At 43.5% G+C, this 15790-nt stretch overlaps 1 protein-coding gene across 2 annotated transcripts in view; it reads right to left on the bottom strand.

The window, feature by feature from the left end:
- The window catches only part of stim1b (stromal interaction molecule 1b), a 198077-nt gene that overhangs the window by 83771 nt on the left and 98516 nt on the right, over window positions 1-15790 (bottom strand). The window lies entirely within an intron of this gene.

Here is a 15790-nt window from a genome sequence, read left to right as displayed (position 1 = left end):
CTTTGAACTTTGATCTTTAGCATTTTGCGATAGTCTTTCGTGAAATACTGTCTCCTAATGAAATATAACTGCTGACATGCCTTCTTTGTAATTGCATCAAGATGTTGGACCCAGAATAGATCTTTAGAGATGTTGACACCTAGGAACAAAGAACATAGTTGATGCTTCACGGAGCATGAACCCACGAGCACTCTCTCGTTATTCCTTCATTTTTTCACTATTGATTGTGAGGCTGGTACCAAGATGGAGATGACTAATTTTACAACTTTCTGCAGCTTCTTTTGGTGCTGTGTAGTAGTCCTCCATCCCCATACCAGACAGTGATGCAGCCTTTCAGAATACTCTCCACTGTATATCTGTGAAGTTTGAGTGTTTTAAGTGACAAAGCAAATCTTTCCAAACTCCTGATGAAATATAGCTGTTCCCTTGCCTTCTCGATGTGTTGGGACTAGGTCAGATGCTCAGACAGCTTGACACCCAGGAATGTGAGACTGCTCACTCTCTCCACCTCTGATCCCTCTATGAGGATTGATATGTGTTCCTTCATCTTACCCTTCCTAAGTTCACAATTAGCTCTTTCGTCTTACTAACATCGAGTGCAAGGTTGTTGCTGTGACACCAGGCAACTAGCTGGTATATCTCACTCCTGCATGCCCTCGCACCTCCATCTGAGATTCCACCATCAATGGTTATATCATCAGCAATTAATAGATGGTGTTTGAGCTATGCCTAGCTGCACAATCATGGGTATAGAGGGAATACAGCAGTGGGCTAAGCACACACCCCTGAGGTGCACTAGATTTGATTGTCAGTGAGGAGGAGACATCATCACCAATCCACACAGATCTTCCGGTTATCTCCTTAAAGACAGACTAATATTGGTCTCCGAGATAGGCATTACATGATCACTGGGTGCAGCAGGGATCTTCATAGCTATAGGTATGTTCTCCCTTTCAAAGTGGACATAAAAGGCATTGAGCTCATCCGGTAGTGAAGCATCACTGCCGTTCATGCCCTTGGGTTTCGCTTTGTGGGAAGTAATGTCCTGCCAGAGTTGATGAGCATCCAGTGTCACCTCCAACCTCGCTCAGAATTGTTTCTTCATTCTTGAAATGGCAAGTCATACCTGGTTCACCAGATTTAAATGCCATAGTTCTAGTCCTCAGCAGATGACGAAGCTTCAGGTTCATCCATGGCTTTTGGTTTGGGAATCTACAGCAAGTTTTCATAGGCACACTCTCATCCACACAGGTTTTAATGAAGTCAGTAACAAATGTGCCATACTCATCCAGATTCGGCGATAAATCCCTGAATACAATCCAGTCCACTGATTCAAAGCAGTCCTGTAGGCGCTCCTGTGCTTCCCTTGTCCAAACCTTCTTGGTCCTCACTACTGATGCTGCAGTCTTCAGTCTCTGCTTATACTCAGGGTGTAGAAGTACAGCCAGGTGATCAGACTTCCCGAAGTCTGAGCATGGAATAGTATGGTAGGCATTTTTGACGGTGGTGTAACAGTGGTCCAGTGTGTTGTTTCCTCTGGTACTACAAGTAATTTTTTGATGGTAATTATTTAGTGACTTTTTCAAGCAGGCCTAGTTAAAATCCCCCAAAATGATAGTGAAACCGTCAGGATGTGCTGTTTTGTGCATGTTGGTCACATTGTTCAGATCATCCAGAGCCTGTCTGATACTGGCCTGAGGTGGAATGTACCCTGCTACCAAAATGATCGCTGAACTCTCCTGCAGCAAGTAAAATGGCTGACACTTACTGTAATTGCAAGATATTGCACATTCCAAAGACATACAGGTTAGCGTTAGTAAGTTGTGCACATGCTTTGTTGGTGCTGGAATCACAATGACACTTGCAGGCTGCCTCAGCACATCCTCAGACTGTTGTCATTAGAAATGACATATTTCACTGAATGTTCCGATCAGAATCAGGTTTATTATCACTGGCATGTGACCTGAAATTTGTTAACTTAGCAGCAGCAGTTCAATGTAATACATAATATAGAAGAAAGAAAATAATAAGTAAATCAATTACAATATAAGTATATTGAATAGATTAAAAATCATGCAAAAGATACTATATATTAAAAAAGTGTAGTCGCGTCCAAGGGTTCAATGGCCATTTAGGAATCGAATGGCAGAGGGGAAGAAGCTGTTCCTGAATCGCTGAGTGTGTGCCTTCAGGCTTCTGTACCTCCTACCTGATGGTAACAGTGAGAAAAGGGCATGCCCTGGGTGCTGGAGGTATTTAATAATGGACACTGCCTTTCTGAGACACTGCTCCTTGAAGATGTCCTGGGTACTTTGTAGGCTAGTATCCAAGATGGAGCTGACTAAATTTACAACCAGCTGCAGCTTCTTTCAGTTGTGTGCAGTAGCCGCCCCCCCCCCCCCCCATACCAGTCTGACAGAATGCTCTCCACGGCACAGCTATAGAAGTTTTTGAGTGTATTTGTTATATGCTAAATCTCTTCAAACTCCTAATGAAGTATAGCCACTGTCTTGCTTCCTTTGTAACGACATCCGACATACATGTGACAAATAAAACTAATCTTTATTTTGATGGCTCTCCCTGTAGTTCCAGTCTCCTATCTGACCTCCCTCCTCTCCACATTACTGATCACAGCCTTGGTGAGAGTGGTACATGCCATGTTACTAACCCCTCTGAAACCAGATGGTGCAATGTTAAAGTAAAAGTCTTGATCCTCATTTGCCACACGGATGACTGTCAAAATCTCCGGAAGCCTGGGTAGCGCATCAGAGAGATCAACTTGGGGCTATTTTATTTATTTACTGTGTTTATTTATTTATAACACAGCTCAGTAACAGGCCTTTCTGGGCCAATTACATGCATGTGACCAATTAACCCACTAACCTTATCTGACAGAGGTCTATGAGATTATGAGAGATATAGATACAGTAGACAGGTGTAAAGGGGGTCTCTTCTTTTTTCTTTGTTACTGTGTATGTAATCAAAAGGGCTTCTTTGTTTTGCTAACAAGCAGGAATGCTCCTTTGTTGCGAGAGAGTGCTGGAAGCTTGTTTGGCAAGCAGGATAAGGTAAAGCCCAAGGCATTCTACAAATAAGTGAAGAGCAAGAGGATAAGATGTGAGAGAATACAACCAATCAAATGAGACAGTGGAAAAGTGTGTATGGGACTGGTGGAGGTAGCGGAGGTACTTAATGAATGATTTGCTTTGGTATTCAGTACGGAAAAGCACCTTGGCAATTGTAGGGATGACTTTCTCTGGACTGTGAAGTTTGAGCATATAGACATTAAGAAAGAGGATGTGCTGCAGCTTTTGGAAAGCATCAAGTTGGATAAGTCACCGGGTCCAAATGAGATGTACCCCAGGCTACTGTGGGAGGCAAGGGAGGGGATTGCTGAGCCTCTGGCAATGATCTTTGCACCAGCAATGGAGATGGGAGATATTGCGAAGGATTAGAGAGTAGCAGATATTGTTCCCTTATTCAAGAAAGGGAGTAGAGATAGCCTAGGAAATTATAGACCAGTGAGTCTTACTTACTTCAGTGGTTGGTAAGTTGATGGAGAAGATCCTGAGAGGCAGGATTTATGAACATTTGCAGAGGCATAGTATGATTAGGAACAGTCAGCATGACTTAGTCAAAGGCAGATTGTGTCTTCTGAGCCTGATTGTATATTTTGAGGATGTAACTAAACACACTAATGAAGGAAGAGCAGTAAATGTAATGTATAATGGATTTCAGCAAGGCATTTGATAAGGTACCCCATGCAAGGCTTATTGAGAAAGTAATGAACCATGGGATCGAAGGGGACCTTGCTTTGTGGATCCAGAATTTGCTTGCCCACAGAAGGTTGTAGATAGATCATATTCTGCATGGAGGTTGGTGACCAATGGTGTACCTCAGGGATCTGTTCTGGGACCTCTTAGTGACTTTTATAAAGACCTGGATGAGGACGTGGAGGGATGGGTTAGTAAGTTTGCTGATGACACAAAGGTTGGAGGTGTTGTGGATAGTGTGGAGGACTGTCAGAGGTTACAGCGGGACATTGATAGGATTCAAAACTGGGCTGAGAAGTGGCAGATGGAGTTCAACCCAGTTAAGTGTGAGGTGGTTCATTTTGGTAGGTCAAATATGATGGCAGAATATAGTATTAATGGCAGGACTCTTGGCAGTGTGGAGGATTAGAGGGATCTTGGGGTCTGTGTCCATAGGACACTCAAAGCTGTTGCGCAGGTTGACTGTGTGGTTAAGAAGGCATACGGTGTACAGGTTTCCCCCACAATCCGAAGGTAGAGCCGTTTGTAATCCGAAATGTCGTGAATCGAAGAAGCAACTACCAGTAATTTATATGGGAAAAATTTATGAGTGTTCCCAGACCCAAAAAAAACCTACCAAATCAAAGCAAATAACACATAAAACCTGAAATAACACTAACATATAGTAAAAGCAGGAATGATATGATAAATATACACCCTATATAAAGTAGAAATATTGTAGGTACGGTGTAGTTTCACTTATCAAACTCGGGAAAACAGCGAGCCAAAATCAATTTGGAGAAAAAAAATCGGCACGTACACGCATACGCAAACCACTGTCTGCACAAGGCTTCACGGTCATTGTAGTCTTTCTCGGGGTAAACACACGTATAAAGCCGGTGTCTTTTTCTTGTAAAAGCGAAAATCCTCTTTGGTTAACGAAAACAGGTACTAATGTAGGTCTTTCGTAACAGCGAGTTGTTGTAAAGCGAACGTTCGAAAAGCAGGGGTCACCTGTATTGGACTTCATCAACCGTGGGACTGAGTTCAAGAGCCGAGAGGTAATGTTGCAGCTATATAGGACCCTGGTCAGACCGCACTTGGAGTACTGTGCTCAGTTCTGGTCGTCTCACTACAGGAAGGATGTGGAAGCCATAGAAAGGGTGCAGAGGAGATTTACAAGGATGTTGCCTGGATTGGGGAGCATGCCTTTTGAGAATAGGTTGAATGAACTCTGCTTTTTCTCCTTGGAGCGACAGACGATGAGAGGTGACCTGATAAAGATGTATAAGATGATGAGAAGCATTGATTGTGTGGATAGTCAGAGGCTTTTTCCCAGGGCTGAAATGGTTGCCACAAGAGAACACAATTTTAAGGTGCTTGGGAGTAGGTACAGAAGAGATGTCAGAGGTAAATTTTTTTATGCATAGAGTGGTGAGTGCGTGGAATGGGCTGCTGGCGACGGTGGAAGTAGATATGATAGAGTCTCTTAAGAGACTTCTGGATAGGTACATGAAGCTTAGGAAAATAGAGGGCTATGGGTAACCCTAGGTAATTTCTAAACTAAGTACATGTCTGGCACAGCATTGTGGGCCAAAGGGCCTGTATTGTGCTGTAGGTTTTTTATGTTCTATGTTTTAATATCCACACAATCAATGCTTCTCATCATCTTGTAAAATTCGATCAGGTCACCTCTCATCCTCTGTTATTCCAAGGAGAAAATGCCAAGATCAATCAACCTATTCTCATAACACATGCTCTCCAATGCAGGCAACATCTTTGTAAATCTCCTTTACACTCTCTCTATAGTATCAACATTCCTCCTATAGTGAGGTGACAGGAACTGAACACAGTATTCCATATAACAATTACAGCACGGAAACAGGCTGTCTCGGCCCTTCTAGCCCGTGCCGAACACTTACTCTCACCTAGTCCAACCGACCTGCACTCAGCCCATAACCCTCCATTCCTTTTCTGTCCATATACCTATCCAATTTTAACTTAAATGACAATATCGAATCTGCCTCTACCACTTCTACCGGAAGCTCTTTCCACACAGCTACCACTCTCTAAGTAAAGATGTTCCCCCTTGTGTTACCCTTAAACTTCTGCCCCCTAACTCATGTCCTCTTGTTTGAATCTCCCCTACTCTCAATGGAAAAAGCCTATCCACGTCAACTCTATCCCTCTCAAACACTTAAATACCTCTGTCAAGTCCCCCCTCAACCTTCTGGGAATAAGACTTAACTTGTTCAACCTTTCTCTGTAACTTAGGTGCTGAAACCCAGGTATCATTCTAGTAAATCTCATCTGTACTCTCTCTATTTTGTTGACATCTTTCCTATAATTCGGTGACCAGAACTGTACACAATACTCCAAATTTGGCCTCACCAATGCCTTGTATAATTTTAACATTACATCCCAACTCCTATACTCAATGCTCTGATTTATAAAGGCCAGCATACCAAAAGCTTTCTTCACCACCCTGTCCACATGAGATTCCACCTTCAGGGAACTATGCACCATTATTCCCAGATCATTCTGTTCTACTGCATTCTTCAATGCCCTATCATTTACTTCACATAAATGTGAAGTTATCCACTTTGGAAGCAGGAACAAGAGGGCAGAGTATTGTCTGAACAGTGTAGAGTTAGGTAAGGGAGAAATGCAAAGAGACCTAGGAGTCCTAGTTCACCAGTCAATGAAGGTGAATGAGCAAGTGCAACAGGCAGTGAAGAGGGCAAATGGAATGTTGGCCTTTGTTACAAGGGGAATTGAATACAAGAGCAAGGATGTTCTTTTGCATTTGTACAGGGCCCTGGTGAGACCACACCTGGAATATTGTGTACAGTTTTGGTCTCCAGGTTTAAGGAAGGACATTCTGGCAATTGAGGAAGTGCAGCGTAGATTCACTAGGTTGATTCCTGGGATGGCAGGGCTGTCTTACGCAGAGAGATTGGAGAGATTGGGCTTGTACACGCTGGAATTGAGGAGATTGAGAGGGGATCTGATTGAAACGTTTAAGATAATTAAAGGATTTGATAGGATTGAGGCAGGAAATATGTTCCAGATGTTGGGAGAGTCCAGTACCAGAGGGCATGGATTGAGAATAAGAGGTCAGTTATTTAAAACAGAGTTGAGGAAGAGCTTCTTCTCCCAGAGAGTTGTGGAGCTGTGGAATGCACTGCCTCGGAAGACGGTGGTGGCCAATTCTCTGGATGCTTTCAAGAAGGAGCTGGATAGATATCTGATGGATAGGGGAATCAAGGGATATGGGGACAAGGCAGGGACTGGGTATTGATAGTGAATGATCAGCCATGATCTCAGAATGGCGGTGCAGACTCGAGGGGCCGAATGGTCTACTTCTGCACCTATTGTCTATTGTCTATTTACCATGTATGTCCTATTTTGATTACTCCTACCAAAATGTAGCACCTCACACTTATCAGCATTAAACTCCATCTGCCATCTTTCAGCCCACTCTTCTAACTGGCCTAAATCTCTCTGCAAGCTTTGAAAACCTATTTCATAATCCACAACGCCACCTATCTTAGTATCATCTGCATACTCCAACTGAGGTCTGACCAAGGTCTTACATAGCTGTAACATTATCTCACGGCTCTTGAACTCAATTCCATGGTTGATGAAGGCCACACCATATGCCTTCTTAACAACACTGTCAACCTGCGCAGCAGGTTTCAGAGTCCTATCGACATGGACCCCCAGATCCTCCGCACTGCCAAAAGTCTTAACATTTATACTATATTGTCTTCAACTTGGACCTACCAAAATGAACCACTTCACACTTATCTGGGTTAAAGTCCACCTGCCACTTCTCAGCCTAGTTCTGCATCCTCTTGATGTCCTGCTGTAACCTCTGACAACCTTCCATACTATCCACAGCACCCCCAACCTTTGTGTCATCAGCAAACATACAAACCCACCCTTCTACTTCTCATCCAGGTCATTTATAAAAATCATGAAAAGGAGGGGTTCCAGAACAGATCCCTGCAGAACACCACTGGTCACCGACCTCCTTGCAGAACACGAACCATCTACAACCACTCTGTCTTCTGTGGTCAAGCCAGTTCCGGATCCACAAAACATCTGATATACAAAGCTGCACTACACCCAGATAGGATACTCTTCGTGCTGCATCTATGAAAGTTGGTGAGGATTATCGGGGACATGACAATTTTGTTTTTATATTTGGAGACACAGCACACTAACAGGCCACTCCAGCTCTACAATCCTGTGCCACTCCATTACACCCATGTGATCAATTGACCTACTAACCCTTGTCTTTGGAATGTAGGAGGAAATGGGAGCACCCAGAGGAAATACATGTGATCGTGGGGAAAACATAGAGAACCAGAATCAGACAAAATGCGGGAGGAATTCAGAAAGCCAGGCAGCATCTGCGGAAAAAAAAGTGGAGTCGAAGTTTTGGGCCTGAGACCCTTTGGGAGTCCTGCCGAAGGGTCTTGGCCGAAAATGTCAACTGAACCTTTTTTTCCATAGATGCTGCCTGGCTTGCTGAGTTCCTCCCACATTTTGTGTGTGCTGCTCGGATGACCAGCATCTGCAGATTTTCTGTTGCTTGGAACCAGAATCAGAATCAGGTTTAATATTGTTGGCATATGAAGTGAAATTTGTTCTTTTCAGGCAGCAGCACATTGCACTACATTATAATAAAACAGTAAATTACAGTCAGAAATATGTATCTGTACATATATAAAAAACTAGTACAATTAAATAGTGTAATTAGAGAAAAATGTCGTGAAATAGTGTACATGGATTCATTGTGCATTCAGCAGCTGATGGCAGAAGAGCAGAAGCGATTTCCAAATCACTGAGTGTGTGCCTTTAGGCTTCTGTACCTCCTCCCTGATGGCAGCAAAGAGAAGAGGGAACTCCTTACGAACAGTGGCAGGAATAGAATACTGGTAATCCCATTAAGAGCTGGTGATCTCTTATAAAAAATTCACCCGGCAGAAGGCAATGGCAAACCACTGCTGTAACTTTCCTAGTACGTGATTTCCCAATGCATCAGAGCGGTGTGGAAGGAAATCGTCCGCTACCTGAAAACAATTCCGGCTGGGAGATAACTATCTGCCACTGCAATACCCTTGCATTAAATGCTACACAAAATTCTTCAGTCTTCCAAGGATGTAGAGGGACTGTGCACTTCCCTGACCATATTCTGTTTGGACCAAAACTGGTGATAGTTACGTCGAGTTGGTGATAATAATGAACTTGAAGCATCCAACAATTTTCATCCCTGCACAGAATCAGTATCGGATTTAATATCATTGGCACATCACAAAATGTCTTACAGAGTGAAACAGAATGTGTACTCTATCATACTTCCAAAAGTCAATAGCCAACTCCTTTAAGTTTTGCAGACATTGAAGGCTGCTATCCTCACCAAATATCACATTGCACACCAATTCCTTACTGAACTTTCTCATACTCTGCAGACACTCTCTCTGACACACATTATATACACTCTGCAGACACTCTCTGACACACATTATATACACTCTGCAGACACTCTCTCTGACACACATTATATACACTCTGCAGACACTCTCTGACACACATTATATACACTGCAGACACTCTCTCTCTGACACACATTATATACTCTGCAGACACTCTCTCTCTCTCTGACACACATTATATACACTCTGCAGACACTCTCTCTCTCTGACACACATTATATACTCTGCAGACACTCTCTCTCTCTCTGACACACATTATATACACTCTGCAGACACTCTCTCTCTCTGACACACATTATATACTCTGCAGACACTCTCTCTCTCTCTGACACACATTATATACACTCTGCAGACACTCTCTGACACACATTATATACACTCTGCAGACACTCTCTCTCTCTTACACACATTATATAACTCTGTAGACACTCTCTCGGACACACATTATATACACTCTGCAGACTCTCTGACACACATTATATACACTCTGCAGACACTCTGACACACATTATATACACTCTGCAGACACTCTCTGACACATTATATACACTCTGCAGACACTCTCTCTGACACACATTATATACACTCTGCAGACACTCTCTGACACACATTATATACACTCTGCAGGCACTCTCTCTCTCTCTGACACACATTATATACACTGCAGACACTCTCTCTCTCTCTGACGCATATTATACACACACTGCAGACTCTCTCTCTGACACATTATATACACTCTGCAGACACTCTCTCTCTGACAGACATTATATACACTCTGCAGACCATCTCTCTGACACACATTATATACACTCTGCAGACTCTCTCTTTGACACACATTATATACACTCTGCAGACACTCTCTCTGACACACATTATATACACTCTGCAGACACTCTCTCTGACACACATATACACTCTGTAGACACTCTCTCTGACACACATTATATACACTCTGCAGACACTCTCTCTGACACACATTATATACACTCTGTAGACACTCTCTCTGACATACATTATATACACTCTGTGGACACTCTCTCTGACACACATTATATACACTCTGCAGACTCTCTCTCTCTCTGACACACATTATATACACTCTGCAGACACTCTCCCTGACACACATTATATACACTCTGCAGACACTCTCTCTGACACACATTATATACACTCTGCAGACACTCTCTCTCTCTGACACACATTATATACACTCTGCAGACACTCTCTGACACACATTATATACACTCTGCAGACACTCTCTCTCTCTTACACACATTATATAACTCTGTAGACACTCTCTCGGACACACATTATATACACTCTGCAGACTCTCTGACACACATTATATACACTCTGCAGACACTCTGACACACATTATATACACTCTGCAGACACTCTCTGACACATTATATACACTCTGCAGACACTCTCTCTGACACACATTATATACACTCTGCAGACACTCTCTGACACACATTATATACACTCTGCAGACACTCTCTCTCTCTTACACACATTATATAACTCTGTAGACACTCTCTCGGACACACATTATATACACTCTGCAGACTCTCTGACACACATTATATACACTCTGCAGACACTCTGACACACATTATATACACTCTGCAGACACTCTCTGACACATTATATACACTCTGCAGACACTCTCTCTGACACACATTATATACACTCTGCAGACACTCTCTGACACACATTATATACACTCTGCAGGCACTCTCTCTCTCTCTGACACACATTATATACACTGCAGACACTCTCTCTCTCTCTGACGCATATTATACACACACTGCAGACTCTCTCTCTGACACATTATATACACTCTGCAGACACTCTCTCTCTGACAGACATTATATACACTCTGCAGACCATCTCTCTGACACACATTATATACACTCTGCAGACTCTCTCTTTGACACACATTATATACACTCTGCAGACACTCTCTCTGACACACATTATATACACTCTGCAGACACTCTCTCTGACACACATTATATACACTCTGCAGACTCTCTGACACACATTATATACACTCTGCAGACACTCTCTCTCCGACATACATTATATACACTCTGCAGACACTCTCTCTGACACACATTATATACACTCTGCAGACACTCTCTCTGACACACATTATATACACTCTGCAGACACTCTCCCTGACACACGTTATATACACTCTGCAGACACTCTCTCTGACACACATTATATACACTCTGCAGACACTCTCTCTCTTTATATACACTCTGCAGACTCTCTCTCTCTGACACACATTATATACAGTCTGCAGACACTCTCCCTGACACACATTATATACACTCTGCAGACTCTCTCCCTCTCTGACACACATTATATACACTCTGCAGACACTCTCCCTGACACACGTTATATACACTCTGCAGACACTCTCTCTGACACACATTATATACACTCTGCAGACACTCTCCCTCTTTATATACACTCTGCAGACTCTCTCTCTCTGACACACATTATATACAGTCTGCAGACACTCTCTCTGACACACATTATATACAGTCTGCAGACACTCTCTCTCTGACACACATTATATACACTCTGCAGACACTCTCTCTCTGACACACATTATATACACTCTGCAGACACTCTCCCTGACACACATTATACACTCTCTGCAGACTCTCTCTCTCTGACACACATTATACACTCTCTGCAGACTCTCTCTCTCTCTCTCTCTCTCTCTCTCCCTCTCTGACACACAGTATATACACTCTGCAGACACTCTCTCTGACACACATTATATACACTCTGCAGACTCTCTCCCTCTCTGACACACATTATATACACTCTGCAGACACTCTCTCTGACACACATTATATACACTCTGCAGACACTCTCTCTGACACACATTATATACACTCTGCAGACTCTCTGACACACATTATATACACTCTGCAGACACTCTCTCTCTGACACACATTATATACACTCTGCAGACACTCTCTCTGACACACATTATATACAATCTGCAGACACTCTCTCTGACACACATTATATACACTCTGCAGACTCTCTGACACACATTATATACACTCTGCAGACACTCTCTCTCTCTGACACACATTATATACACTCTGCAGACACTCTCTGTCTGACACACATTATATACACTCTGCAGATACTCTCTCTCTGACACACATTATATACACTCTGCAGACACTCTCTCTCTGACACACATTATATACACTCTGCAGACACTCTCTCTCTCTGACACACATTATATACACTCTGCAGACCATCTCTCTGACACACATTATATACACTCTGCAGACTCTCTCCCTCTCTGACACACATTATATACACTCTGCAGACACTCTCTGACACACATTATATACACTCTGTAGATACTCTCTCTCTGACACACATTATATACACTCTGCAGACACTCTCTCTCTGACACACATTATATACACTCTGCAGACTCTCTCTCTCTCTGACACACATTATATACACTCTGCAGATACTCTCTCTGACACACATTATATACACTCTGCAGATACTCTCTCTCTGACACACATTATATACACTCTGCAGACACTCTCTCTCCGACACACATTATATACACTCTGCAGACCATCTCTCTGACACACATTATATACACTCTGCAGACTCTCTCCCTCTCTGACACACATTATATACACTCTGCAGACACTCTCTGACACACATTATATACACTCTGTAGATACTCTCTCTCTGACACACATTATATACACTCTGCAGACACTCTCTCTCTGACACACATTATATACACTCTGCAGACTCTCTCTCTCTCTGACACACATTATATACACTCTGCAGATACTCTCTCTGACACACATTATATACACTCTGCAGATACTCTCTCTCTGACACACATTATATACACTCTGCAGACACTCTCTCTCCGACACACATTATATACACTCTGCAGACACTCTCTCTGACACACATTATATACACTCTGCAGACACTCTCTCTGACACACATTATATACACTCTGCAGACACTCTCTCTGACACACATTATATACACTCTGCAGACTCTCTCTCTGACACACATTATATACACTCTGCAGACTCTCTCTCTCTGACACACATTATATACATTCTGCAGACCCAGAATAGTTTTGGGCCCCTTAGAAAAGTTTGATGAATCTGCAGAGGGTTTAAAGGACATTCATGAAATGATATCAGGACTTGCCATATGAAGAGTGTTTGATGTCTCTGGGCCTATGTTCACTGCAAGTCCGAACAATGAGGTATACCTTAACTGAAACTTATTGAATGGTGAAAGGCCTTGACAGAGTGGATGTGGAGCAATGTTTCCTCTGGTGAGAGTGCCTGACACTAGTGGACACAGCCTCAGACAAGAGGGCATCCTTTTATTAAGGAGATAAAGATGAATTTTTTTGCAAGTGAGTGGTACATTTGTGGAATTCTTTGCCACGGGCAGCTGTGGAGGCCTTTTTGTCTATTGAAGACAGAGATTGACAGATTCTTGATTGGTCAGGGCTTGAAGCATTCTTGTGAGAAGGCAGGAGATTGCAGTTGAGAGGCAAAAACAGATCAGCTACTATGAAATGCTGGAGCAGAGTCAATGGGCCAAATGGCCAAGTTCTGTTCCTATATCTTATGGCCTTTATTATGACACACATTACATACACTCTTCAGGGCTTCCTCCTCTTTCCCTGGCATAACACACTCTGCAGATGGACACGCATTTCACTGACTGACATTAGACAGAGACCGCAAGCACCGTTTCTCTTGCTCTGACTTCAAGAGCTCCCGTTCCTCTGCCGCGTCTTGCCCCACCTCCTTTCCAGGATCTGTGAATCCCTCCTCATCTCCCCCTCACAATGAGCCCTGCTCTGAAATGCAGCAAGGACTCTCCGTGCCACAGAGCAGACCCTCTGTTTTATTTGCAGTCACTTGCTGACACACCTCAGTCGAATTTGAGTAAGAGGGAGGATGCAGAGGCTTCAAAAAGTGATAGACTAACTGAGTGAGTGGGCAACAGGGAGGCAATTTGAGTAAATAGTCTGAGCTTCTCCATTTCAATTGAGAAAACACACAAAGAAGCTTGAGATATGAATGCCTGGGTAATGCTGATAATGAAAGGGGCTGGTTCTCGTCTACAAATACTGTGGAAGTGTCCACCATCAAAGACTTTCACAACCCTCTATCAAGGAACTCCACCATCCAGGAAATGCTCCCTTCGCACTGCTACAACTGGTGAGAAGGTACAGGAGCCTCAGGACTCACACCGTGCAGGAAATGCTCTCTTCTCACTGCTGCTATCAAGAAGGAGGTACACAAACCTCAGGGCTCACACCACCAGTTTCCGGAGCAGTTATTACCACTCAACCATCAGGCTTTTAACAAGAGGGGATAACTTCACTCATCTCCGTTTGTCCCATCAATTAACTGTTCCCACGTATGTAACTTTCCCATAATTCCATGGGCTCTTGTTTAACAGCCTCATGTGTGGCACCTTGCAAAGGCCTTGTGAAAATCCAAATATGCAACATCCACTGCATCTCCCTTGTCTAGCCTACTTGTAATTTCCTCAAAAAAATTGCAATAGGTTTGTCAGGCAGGATTTTCCTTGAAGGAAACCATGCTGAGTTCTGCCTATCCTGTCATATGCCTCCAGGTACTCTGTAACCTCATCCTTGACAATCGACTCCAACAACTTCCCAAACACCAATGTCAAGCTAACAGGTCTATAATTTAACACGTACAAACAAGCTTGATAAACTCAGCAGGTCAGGCAGCATCCATTGAAAGAAGCAGTCAACGTTTCGGGTTGAGACCCCTCGTCAGGACTGAAGAAGGAGAGGGCAGGAGCCCTACAAAGGAGGGAGATGGAAGGTGCAAGTGAAAAACCCATCAGAGGAAAGATCAAGGGGTGGGGGAGGTGAAGCAGGGAGGGGATAGGCCGGAGAGGTGAAGAAGGAATGTAAGGGGAAAGCGCTATAGGTAGCAGAAGGCGGCAGAATCATGAGAGAGGTGATAGGCAGCTAGAAGAGGAGGCAGAGTGAAAGAGTGATAGGGGAAGGGAGACGGTGGGAATTACCAGAAGTTGGAGAATTCGATGTTCATACCAAGGGGCTGGAGACTACCCAGACGGTATATGAGGTGTTGCTCCTCCAACCTGAGTTTGGCCTCATCATGGCAGTAGAGGAGGCCATGTATGGACATATCCAAATGGGAATGTGAAGGAGAGTTGAACTGAGTGGCAACTGGGAGATCCTGTCTGTTGTCTGACGGAGCGGAGATGCTCGATGAAGCGGTCCCTCAATCTGCGTCAGGTCTCACCGATGTAGAGGAGGCCGCACCGGGAGCACCGGATGCAATAAATTACCCCAACAGACTCACAAGTAAAGTGTTGCCTCATCTGGAAGGACTGTTTGGAGCCCTGAGTGGTGGTAAGAGAGGAGATGTAGGGACAGGTGAGGTAACACTTCACTTGTGAGTCTGGTGGGATATGTCCATA

Source organism: Hypanus sabinus, chromosome 3 (genome assembly GCF_030144855.1).
Source record: "Hypanus sabinus isolate sHypSab1 chromosome 3, sHypSab1.hap1, whole genome shotgun sequence".
NCBI lineage: Eukaryota > Metazoa > Chordata > Chondrichthyes > Myliobatiformes > Dasyatidae > Hypanus > Hypanus sabinus.
This window is presented reverse-complemented; position numbering and strand designations above follow the sequence as displayed.